The sequence below is a fragment of the Cyprinus carpio genome, chromosome A24 (genome assembly GCF_018340385.1).
Source record: "Cyprinus carpio isolate SPL01 chromosome A24, ASM1834038v1, whole genome shotgun sequence".
Taxonomy (NCBI): domain Eukaryota; kingdom Metazoa; phylum Chordata; class Actinopteri; order Cypriniformes; family Cyprinidae; genus Cyprinus; species Cyprinus carpio.
This window is the reverse complement of record NC_056595.1, coordinates 3562477-3571287: the sequence shown is the minus strand read 5'-3', so window position 1 is coordinate 3571287 and position 8811 is coordinate 3562477. Positions and strand designations below refer to the sequence as shown.

Sequence of the window (8811 nt, the reverse complement as noted above, 5' to 3'; positions counted from 1 at the left end):
AAGATTTTTGATGCCAAGAAGTAAAGGAACCTAAAGCCAGCAATTTAGTTTCATGTATTCATGAAGTGTATGGATATAAATAAATAAATAAATAAATAAATAAATAAATAAATAACATATATATATTATTATTATTATTATTATATTTTGTAGATCATAATATTTCATTATGTTATTTAATTATTTTAATAATAATTAACAAAAAATATCATTATTATAATTAATAATATTAAAAATAATAGATGTGTTAAAAAAAATCCTTTTAACACTTTAATCAATATCTTATATAAACATTTACCATCACAGGCCTAAAGTACATGTTTCCAAAATTAAATAATTGGATTTTATAATTGGTATTGTGCTAAGACTAAAATAAATTTATTTAAAAAATCATCTGGAAAATATTTACTTTCTTTTAATGTGTATTTTTTTTTCTACTTGCTTGCTGCTGCTACTACTACTAGAATAATACTTAATAATTTAATATTAATATTATTATTATTATTATTATTATTATTATTATTATTATTATTATTATCATTATCAGATGTTGATTTTGTGTTAAATATATTTTTGTTGACAACTCATAAAAAATATTCTTTCTTTCTTTCTTTCTTTCTTTCTTTCTGTTCTTTCTTTCTTTCTTTCTTTCTTTCTTTTTCTTCTTTTCTTTCTTTCTTTTCTTTCTTTTCTCTTCTTTCTTTCTTTGCTCTTTGAATGTTTGCTTTATTTTGACTTCACATTTTGGAGCCCATTACTAAGTTCTAATGTTAGTATTTAAACATTTAACAAACACCGATCAACAATCAGGTGAAAACACACGCAGAAAAACCTGATTCACAATAGCAGTTCCCACTTTTGTATCCTGTATTTATTTCTGTGAATGTTTAGGAATTTCACAACCAGAATCCAGGCAGATTAATATCAGCTTTTAGGCTTGCCTGTTTAAATTTTTTTTGCCTCCATCTATAATTTTCTGCCTAACACACACAACTACAACTTCATCTTCCTGCTCTCTAGATTTACTGGTACCATGTATTAGCAAATGCAAAAAACCTCTCATTGTTTTACGGGGGGGGAGGGGGAGGCATGGGGGGGTTGCTTTTTTACAGATTCATAAACCAAACATTTTCAACAGCACACTCTTTAAATCAAATATTGTCCTCGGTTGTCCCCTTTCCTTCTGAGCTCAAAACGTCTCTCCAGATTGTGCATATCACTCATGTTTCATTCTCATCAGTTCGACTACCAGTTCGACTGATCGTATACGGTTTGATCAGTTTGTACTTTCCTGCATGTTGGTGATGGATGTTTCGAACACAGTCATTTTCAGACACAAAAAAAGGTTTGTTCTCGTTCATCGTGAAGGCCGTAATCCGTGATCTCTCTCGGCCTGACTCCCTCTGTTCAGTATTTGTTCAGTTTGATCTTAGCCTGCTGCTGAGGCCCTCTTTCCCCGTCCGCATGAAAACATGGACAAATAAAATGATTACAGAAACATATTCTTTGGGTACTTTAGTGAACTTTTCTTTGGTCTAACACAATTGTCTCTGATATTACATTGCATATACGCCGTTCAAAACACAAAAGCTGTATTTTTTGTCTTATTCAAATATAGTGCTGTGAAGTTCCTGTCATCAGTTTTTCTGAAGGTTAACAATAAAAAGTTAGCCTTTTCCATAATAACGAACTTTTGACACCTTTTTGTTTTGCACAACCCTAAATAAATGTGAATAACGATATTATTTGTCATTTTAAAGACCATTTTAATTTATTGTCCACTGCATATATAAATCATAATAGTAAACAGCATAATAAGCCAAGAAGGCCTACACCACTTTCAAATGACACACAAACGATTAATTCTTCTTCATACTATTTAGATCATGACCAATTAAGTCAAATATTATATAAACCTTTGCAGAATGTGATTTAAATAGTACATAAAACAGTTTCTTATGAAACGTGCAATGTAACAAGTAGAAAAAAGAAAAATATTTCACCAAATAACCGTTTTAAACCTTATTTTTCCATTTTTCCATCTTCAGATGTTTCCTCCTCCCTACCTTCTTTATCCTCTGTAAATTAAGGGTGTGCAAACTGTATTTCTGAACAAAACCACAATCCTACTTAGCATTCAGAAGGCACAGATCCTAAGACATGGGCCATATCTTGCAGATGAAACTTTTTGGTTTGGTGACATTAATTTTACCCTATGTGAATATAATGGCTTATATATTTCCATCATCATCAAAAATTATTGAGGTCATATGTATACATATATTGTGCGATAAGCGATATAGATTATTGCGACGGGAATTTAAAAGAAAAAAGGGGTTTTTTTTTGGGGGTTTTAATGGGTTTAAAAATTAATTGTGATTTTTCTTATTTTATAAGGTAAAAAAAAGTAATCTGGGATTTTTAAATTTTTTTAAATTTGCCTCAATTTTTTCCATTAAAAGTGTGTTCCATTTTTCTGAATGTTTATTTTACTAAAATTCCTCTCTTTTCCCCTCTTTTCCTTTTTATATAATATATATTATATATAATAATAAAATTATAATATATATTATATGATATGTATATATACAAATGCCATAAAATTTCAGAGACAAATGGGGGATTCAGCAACAAAAAAATTAGGTTTTTAAATCAGGAAATTTTGGGTTTATTGTTTTTTATCAGGATTTTTAGAAATTGAAGGGTGCAAAATACCAGAATGCAGTCGATTTTAAAAAGCGGAAGTATGAGAATTTGTTTACCTAAAGAGAATTTGCTAAATGTTTATTTAGCCACCCATTACCGCGGTCATCTGAGATTAGGGAGTTGTTTTTATCGATTTGGAGAAATGTAGCCTGCAAAGGTCTCAGCAATGGTGTTTGCAGTGAAGGGGTGCCGTCAGAAAGAGCCCAAAAAAGCTGAAAAAAAACATCAAAATTTCCAAAGTAACCCACAGCACTCCAGTCCACAGTTAATGATTTGTAAAGCAAAAGGGTTTAAGAAACAAATTTCAGAAAAAATTATAAAAAAATAAAATAATAATAAAACGAAGTCCCTACCCTAAAAAGCTTTTCCAGTGAAAAAGTGATCTCATCTGAATCAGGAGGAAATCTGCACAAAAAATTTAAAACCCCAAACGTTTAAAAAAGGGGGCCAAAACCCCAGGGCTTTTTTTTGGGAAAAAATTTTAAATTTGTTGGTTTTTGGGAATTCTGGGGGAAATGGGTGAGAGGGAAAACTTTTTTTCACTGGAGGAAAAAAAAAAGGTCCCCTTTTTATGGAAAAAATTTTTTTTTTTGGTTTTTTTTTTTTTTTTTTTCCTTTTTTTTTTTTAAATTTTTTTTTTTTTAATGAAAAGGGGACCGGGGTTTAAAAAATTTAAAAGGGTTTTTTTAAAAAAAAAATTGATATTAATTGATATTACTTTTTTTTTTTTTTGACCCCAAAAAAAAACCCAAATTAAACGGGAAAAAGGTTTTTCCAAAAATAAAGCAAAAGTGTTTTTGGGAAAATTTTCCCCCTTTTTTTTTTTCTTTCCAAATTGGTTGAAATTAAAAAAAAAAAAAAGGAAAAAATTTTTTTTTTTTTCAAATTTACTTTTAAAAATTTTTTTTAAAAAAATGGGTTTTTGGGGGTTTTTTTTTTTTTTAAAATTTAAATCCTTTTTTTTAAATTTTTAAAAATTTCCCCCTTTTAAAAAATAAAAAATAAGAAAAAAGGATTTTAAAATAGGGGGTTTTTCAGTGGGGGGGGAAAATTAAACGTTTTGGGAAAATTAGTTTTCCCCAAAATTTTTTTTTATTTTTAAATTGTTATTTTATTTAAATTTTTTAAAATTTATTTTTTTTTTTGTATTTTTGAAAAAATTGCAGGTTTATAAAAGAAAATTTTTAAAAAATTTAAAAATAATTTAAATTTTTTTTTATTTTTAATTTTAAACACAATAAAATGAAAAATGTGTATCATTGTGATCATTTTATAAATTTAAAAAAAAAAAAATTATGAAAACCAAATTATGTCAAAAATGAGCAAAGATATTTTCCTTCTGGATTGTCATGGGCAGTTTTTTTTGTTGTTTTTTAAATTGAGTTTATAATTAAATTTGCCCCTATAAAAACCCTTTAAATCCTTTTTTTTGTAAAAGCCCATCTTTAATTTTTAAAGGGAAATTAGCCCTTGAAAAGTTCTTCCCCAAATTTTTGACAAATAAGAAAAATCATGGCTGTATTAGGACTTATTTATTTTTTTGACCGTCAAAAGGAAAAAACTACAGTATAGCCCGGAATTATCAAAAATTTAAATTGCCTTGGAAATTATCAACAAAATTGAAATTTAAATTTTATGATAAAAAACAAAAAAAAATATTAAATTGTTAAAATAGTAAATTTTGGTTTTTTTTTATTTATTTTTTATTTCCAGCTCTAGTAAATTTTAATGATCTCTTTGTCCAAGGTGTGGAGGGAAGATGGTCGTTTAACAGGGGAAAAGGAGAGCATGAGTGGTGGGGAGCAGCGGTAGGTGTTCTCTGACTTCAAGGATTTGTGGGGTTGGGGTTCCTGTCTGTCTTCGGTTTTTCTTCAAACATTGCATCAGGGGGTCCACATCACTCCTGTTCCAGCTTTTAAAAGTCGGTTTATGAAAATTTTTGTTCATTTTTTAGCTTTGGGGGTTAATGTTACAATAAATTCTGTAATTTTTTTTTGTGGTTTTCTGTAAATGACTGCTTTCATTTATCTGTTCAAGGGTTTTTTCACAAAGGGGAAAGGGGTCTGACAAAACGGGGGGATAAAAATAGTTTTTATGTTTTTCCACGCGATGGCCTAGTAAAAGTGAATATAAAGAACCCTTACCCCAAAGTACGAAAGGTGTTTTAGCAAAAGAAGCAGTTTTTTTAAAAATATTTTTTTTTGAGCCCAAGTGGCCCCTTTTTTGTAAAACAGAGATCTAAAAGAAAATGCAAGCTTTTAAATTTATGAGGGAGGTACCATTGCAAAAAAAACAGATTAATCAAACAGTGTTTTTATACAGACTTTCATTTAAATTTGGGGATTTATTGTAGGAGCTACATAAAAAAAAAAAAAAAAATCATTTTTTCTTAATATTATTTTTTTTTTTGCTACCTTTTTGTAGCTTTAAAATTCTATTACGAAGATGAATGCATTTGCCCAACATTGTAAATATTATAATTCATCTTTTAAAGGTAAATGACAAAAACCCTTTAATTCTGTGTATGTAAAACTTCTAACAACCAAAACTTACTTATTGACATATATTTATTGAGCTTTTATTTAAGATCTGGAACTTTTTACCCCACAGTTTAATGATTTATTTTTTATTTTTTTAATTTTTTATTTTTTCAGTTTTCTTTTTTTTAGTTATATCCACGGAGAATGCAGAGAAAAAGAAAAAAATGCCCATAATCCAAAAATTTTTAATTGATCCAATGTTTGTAAGTTTTCCGGGTTTTCTGTTGTCAAAACATAACGGGAAAAAGGAAATGGTTAATAACATTGCAAAAAAAGGAGTTGGGACTTTGCAAGCATCATTTGGGAGTATAAACCCAAAATGTAAATTAAAGAAAATTGTCATTTAGAAAAATATTTGTTTTTCAAAAAAACTTTCTGTTGCAAAACAGAAGGCCTTCGTTTGCACTGTCGAGTCAAACAGATGCATAAAAAAACCCTTTGGGGAAAATGCAACAAAGCGAACTTTAGTTAAAATGATAGTAGCTTTTCTCATTTTGGTACTATATAGATGAATACAGACCTGCAATACTTTTAACCAGCTGTCTCGTCCCATTGAGGGAAATCTAAACATTGTTTTCCCCCCTTTATAAAATAGATTTTGTTTCCCCCACGGACAAATAATGGTGATTTTGACAGATGGAAAAAAATCAGAATTGCAAGATGTAAACTTTGGGAAATTTCAAGAAAAAAACATTTTGCACTATTAATAAATGCATGACTATTAGTGAAAGAAAAAAAAGAATTGTGTGACCTGCCATTTCAAAAAAACCCCCCCCCCCCCCCCCCAAAAAAAAAAAAAAAAAAAAAACATGGAAATTGTCATTATTTACTCATCCTCATGTCATTTCAAAATGTATGATTTTATTTCTTCTGTGGAACACGAAATTAGATGTTTGGGAGAATGTCCAAGTTTTCGCTCTTTCCATACAACAAAAACACACAGCCTAAGGCTCAGCATAAAAAAAAAAAAAATAATAAAGTCCTCTGGAGTGTTTGTGTGAGATAAAAACAGTCTGAAATTAATTTACTACACACTGAAAGCTTTCCCCCATAGTTCCCATTTTGATTTGCATAATAAAAGTGTCAAATTACATTGGTTCTATGTGTCTGAGGCATATCGCAATGCATCTGAATGTGCTCTGGAACCGAAGGCAAATGTATGGAAGCTTGATTCTGCTGTTGTTATAAAAAGAATAGCCAATAATAATCAATTAATTAATAAAAAGGTAATTGTGACTTTTTCACAAATCTGACTTTCTCTCTCTCTCTCTCTCTCTCTCTCTCTCTCTCTCTCTCAAAAAAAAAAAAACAAAAAAAAAAAAAAAAAAAAAAAGAAATCTTGCAATTCTGATTTTTTCCCCCAGCAAAATTTCCTTTCTTTTCTTTTTTTTTTTCCATTTTTTTCAGGAATGAAACAAAAAAGTAATTCAGACTTTTTATCTCACAATTGACTTTTCTTCTTGAACAGGGAGTTTATATCTACGCAATTCTGAGTTTTTCTAGGTTCTAAATTCTGATTTGTGAGATAAAAAATTACCATAATTACCTGTTTTTTTTTCTTTCCCATGACAGAAACAAGCTTCAATTAAAATGTGGCATGCCTGCAGAAAAGACGATTGCTTTTAGCATAACTTACATTTAAGTTTGTTCCTTACACAAAAAGTATGTGACATTAGAATTTTGCAGACATAACATGTGCGGGACATATGAACCACATTTATGGCACTTTTTTATGGTGTTTTGGGGGCTCAGCAGCCCTCATTCACTTTCTATGAGGGCAGCTTGGACATTCTGCCGTATCTTTCCAGAAAGAAACACCTATCGAAATGGGTTTGGAACAACATGAGGGGTGGCTAAATGATAAAGGAAATTTCATTTTCTGTAAACTATTTATTTAAAAGCAGATTTTAATACTAGGACATGTCAATCCATAACCTCTCTGAAAGCACGTTACGGTGCTCGGTGAAAATCCTCGCGTAAAAGCGCATCACTTCATGTCGCGTCTGGCTGGATGACGAGCTGTCGTAGGCTGCTTCAGGGAATAGTTCATCCCATCGTTGTTGTCCCAGAACTCAGAGTTATCATCCCTCATGTACACGGCGAAATGCACAGCAGCGCTCGGACCTAAGAAAGGAGGCGTGTACATTGTGAAGGGAGCGCTCTCCATGCGTTTGTCCTCGGTGGGCACGGGGATGGCTTGCGCGTCCACGAACGACAACCAGTCGTTGAAAGTATATATCTGACCCCAAGCCTCTCTCGCACCCATCGCCCGTATGATCCCACGGACATCTAACTGCGTGACCGTTATGCTTTCAAGCGAGACGCGGCAGCGCGTCAGCCGCGTCTCCAAGTCACCGGAGTCCACAGGCGTCTTGAACGCCGGGACCAGATAGCCCAGAGACAGAGTGGACTTTATGTTCACGCACAAGTCATCCATGAACTCCCGGTCCTTGTGGAGAGGGAAGCTCTTTAGCCTGGTGAAGACTTTAGCTGGAATCTGAGGATCCTCGCTGGTGCTGAAGTGCTTGACGCTCGCCAGATTCAAGCCGAGCGCGTCCGCGAACTTCACGTGTTTCGGGCAGTTCTGGGAAGATCTGGTGGTACAGGTTCACCCGCTCTGGATACGCAGGTAAGGACTTGGCCCTTCTCCTGTCTTTCAGGTACTCGGGTATCTCCTCGAGTTGAAGATCACCATCGGAATCCATTCCGTTCTCCATCTGCTCCTCGTCCATTATGTCCATCATCAGATTGTAATCTCCAATGACAGAATGCGTCATTCCGGAGGAATCACTCCAGGGAGGCGCATATAGGAGCGGTCTTATGAGCTAATAATAGCTGTACGGTCTTATATTGGTGGTTTGTCTAGTAATCAGTTACATGCTGGTTACGCCCAGCACCGCTGCTGGACACAAGACAGATACATGGAGTGAATGCAGTGCGTCAGAGAGAGACAGATGTCAACATGCACAACTTATTCAGCTTCTGCAGGAAAAAGTAACTCTATAAAGTTTCTATAACGAGACATTTCCACAAGGTCAGGAGGATTACAGGAGTTACATATTTGTATGTAAATGGTCCATTTTGGTACCTTAAAGGTACATATTAGAACCTAATAGGGGCAGTCCCATGGACAGCTGTTGTGTGTGTGTGTATATATATATATATATATATATATATATATATATATATATATATATATATATATATATATATAAAAACAAGATTTCAATATAAAATATTACTATAACTGTAATGTAAAACTATAATAGCAATAACTGTAATAACTATTTGTAAATATGTGTAATGTGTTATGCAATTCACTAACCATCTCAGAAATAAATTAAACTAGTAGGCTACATTTACACTACATACAGTGTATTAAATAAACTATAAATATACCTTTAATATACTCTAGATCTGTGTGGGTGAATCTCATAAAACCTGTCAAACCCATGTGGCACATTGTGCACTCTGTATTTAAAAAGAACATTTTGAAGCCTAGTTTCTGGAATCCACTGGCTTTTGTGACATTAATGATTGAGCTAATTTGTTCCCCAGTATATAA

General features: G+C 32.0%; 1 pseudogene; it reads right to left on the bottom strand.

Annotated features, from left to right (window-relative positions):
* Nucleotides 1-7082: 7082 nt before the first annotated feature.
* LOC122135316 lies at nt 7083-8023 on the bottom strand (annotated as a pseudogene).
* Nucleotides 8024-8811: the final 788 nt, after the last annotated feature.